Source organism: Capsicum annuum, chromosome 3 (assembly GCF_002878395.1).
Source record: "Capsicum annuum cultivar UCD-10X-F1 chromosome 3, UCD10Xv1.1, whole genome shotgun sequence".
Taxonomy (NCBI): Eukaryota; Viridiplantae; Streptophyta; class Magnoliopsida; order Solanales; family Solanaceae; genus Capsicum; species Capsicum annuum.
This window is the reverse complement of record NC_061113.1, coordinates 7,981,510-7,984,857: the sequence shown is the minus strand read 5'-3', so window position 1 is coordinate 7,984,857 and position 3,348 is coordinate 7,981,510.

The window sequence follows — 3,348 nt, the reverse complement described above, 5'->3', positions numbered from 1 at the left end:
GGATTTCTGAGAGATTGGATTGTGGGTCACTATTAGCGATGTTTGTTGATGCCAGTGAAGGTAGAAACTACCCTTATGAGTCACCGGAGCTCCGGCGAGCTCGGGTCGCCGAAGCAGACCTCTCTTCACTGGCTTTTTGTCTATTTCTCTCTGGTTTCTCTTCTCTATTCTTTCTATCTGATTCTCTACTCTAATTCCTCAAGATTCGATCTCTCTCTTCGTGTGTGTGCGTAAATTTGGAGTGGTGAGCTGTGGGTGTTGCGAACAAGATCTAAGAAAATGGCTTCGATGTGTATATGAATATATTTCTCTAGTTATTGTGTGTGATATGTGAATATGGTGATGGAGATGAAGCAAAAGAAAAAAAAATCCTCAAAAATAATAATCCCTTCCTCTGTGTATATATGTCGTGTATATATTTCTAGTGGGGTAGGGCCAAAGGGATGTGGGTAGGAGGGGTAGGGGTTAGGATGTGTTGTCAATTTTTAGTTGGGTGGGTTGTTAGAATATTTGGATAAGACAAAGTTTGTTATGGGTTGTTATTTGGATAAAAACAAAACAAAAAGTAAATGCATAAATAAGTAAAGGTGAGGTGAATATTTATTTTCTTGGGGAAAAATTATAAAAAGTGAGCTTAAATTATGTGATATTGGAAATAAAAATATCATCGACGGAACAAAATTATGTGTCTACATTTTTTTTCGATACCATTGATTATATTAACTTCAATGGCATAGTTTCTTGTTAGATAGTGATAATTTTTTTTAGGTAGATCATTTTCATATATATATATATACATAGAGAGAGAAAGAGAAAGAGAGAGAAATGGTAGATCATTAATTATTACATTAACCATAAGAGAGTTATGTATGAAAATTACAATGAAATACTTCAAGCTATACACTCATTTGGGAGAAGAGCTCAAGTTATATACATCTTACAAATTTTTAAATTATATATGTTATAGCGAATTATTTATTCTATTTTGCGTCTAACGATATAACTAATCAGCATGAAGTTGCTGAGAACAATGAAATCCCAGATTCAAATTTAGTAGAGACAAAAACACTGATTTCTTTCGATTTGTTCTAGCCTTTATGAATAGAGTTATTTGGTGAGAGATGGATGATATCTCGAGCTAATCTAAACTCCACGATTACCAGTTTGTTTTTATCTATTCTATATTTCAAGTTATCGAATTTGACTTGTTGGTCAACTTAACACACGATAGACCAAAAAAATTATATACAAATGTGCACAAAACTTATATTTTTTTAAAAGTATTGAAACTTTTTACAAGAAGAAAATATGTCCATACATCACACACATGCATGATTTAGAGAAGGACGATGATCTATCGTGTACGCAGGAATCACTATTGGATAGAGCCGCGTCACTTGACTCTAAGGAAAGGAAACACCGTTATTTTCATTCTTTTCTTATGAGTGGGCAAGGGAAAGCGCAGTGCGCCTGGTGCAAATGGCTTTCTTTTTAGAAACAACACCCCTCTTATTTAATCGTGTTGTATGCTCTTGCAGGTTGTTGTTGAAGAGGCTGGGGAGTCCAGTGCTCCACCATAATTTCAGACTGGCAAATTCAGTAGCTGACCTGCTGTGCAGATTAGGAGCCCAACAAATTTCAAGCACAGTGAACTTTTTGTTGTCGCCACCATCCCAAGCTATCCCTCTACTAAAGCTGATCGTTGGAATATGTTATCTACTAAGACTCTTTCTAGTTTAAGTTGTTTTAACTTGGTGAAGTTTGGTAATCTCTCAGTAATCAAAAGTGTTGTTGACACTTTGAACTCAATTATGTTTTGTTGTATCTAGTATCTATGAAATAATTCCTCTTATCCAAAAAAAAAAAAAAAAACACCACCAAATACAATAACAATAATACCTCTTAATTTCAAATAAGCCAAGGATCAATATGAAATTGCCTAATGTCCTCAAGAAGTTTGACACCTCCAATAAATTTAAATGCACAATAAAGAGATTGTGAAGGATATGAATTTAGAAGTATAGGGATTCATGACATAGATTTTATTTATTTATAATGATTGGAGTTATGCATTCGATTTTCCAATTTGGTTTGTATAATTTCATTTTGATCTCTTGATTTTGAATTTGACAAGTGTAATACAATCCGAATCAAATAAATTTAATTTGGTTAGATTTTCTCTTTTCATTTTGGTTATTCATTTATGTTAGTAGTTAATAATATAATCAAAATTTTATTTGAATTCTGAAAAAGGATAAAAATTATATACATGGATAAGTAATAATATTGATATCTTAATTATATTTTCTAATAAAAGTCACAAGAAATTTTTTAAAACATAGTACTTAAAACTATATCAAAAGATGTCCAAACATATATAAAATATAAACTAAATTATAATGAAAGTCTTAGTGTAATTAACTCAGTAAAGTAAGAATGTGTATACTCATATCCGAATCTTTATTTTCCTAAATTCGAAATCAAACAAAAGATTAAAAAAAAAAAAAAAGTAGATTCCTAATCCGAAATCAAACCAAAAATTCAATCCAAATTAAAATTCGGTTTGATTTTTTTTTGATTTAACTAGAATAATGCCACCCTAGCAATAATCCTTGTGCCCTTTCATTTTATAATCTCATAACAAATTAATAAACTGTATTTTACCACCCAAATTTTCTAATAAGAAAAGATGGAGGAGCAGAAGTTCTATTGGCAAAATAGAAACCGTCTTCCTTCACCAACCAAAGGCATGTTCCGGTATGGTCTTCATGTCCACATGCACCAGTATTTCTATATACTTCAAATGCTACGTCCTTTTTGCCCCACCAAAAATGACAAAAGAAAACTGTCTCAATAAAAAATTTTTGTTTGAATGAAAATTGAAAATCGCTTCCCTTATACCCAGGCCTATGCCACCCAAGATCGTTATCTCCAGATGCACAATGAAATATCAATTGAGGAGTTCTTTTATTCATACCATCAACTATATGAACATGAATCTTTTCCAAAGCACTCAATTGTTGTACAAACAAAAATGACAAAGCTAATAAGGAAACAAAGCTAATCTTCATTATAATTCTTTTTTTCTTTTAGTTTGGTTGCCTTCTCATGCAAAAGAATCAAGTATATACCTCTATTTATACTTGTTTGTTGGTGTATGGCAAATTAATTTGTTAGATACTTATTACTTTTCTGTTTTAATATCCTACATTTCTTTCTCCATTTATACCCATTTAAATAGCATTAAATGGCCTTTTCACTTGCATATTTTAATGATGCATTGACGAAAGAAGTTTCAAAAGTTGAAAACGTATAGGATTAAATTAGACAAATATATTTATGTCGTTA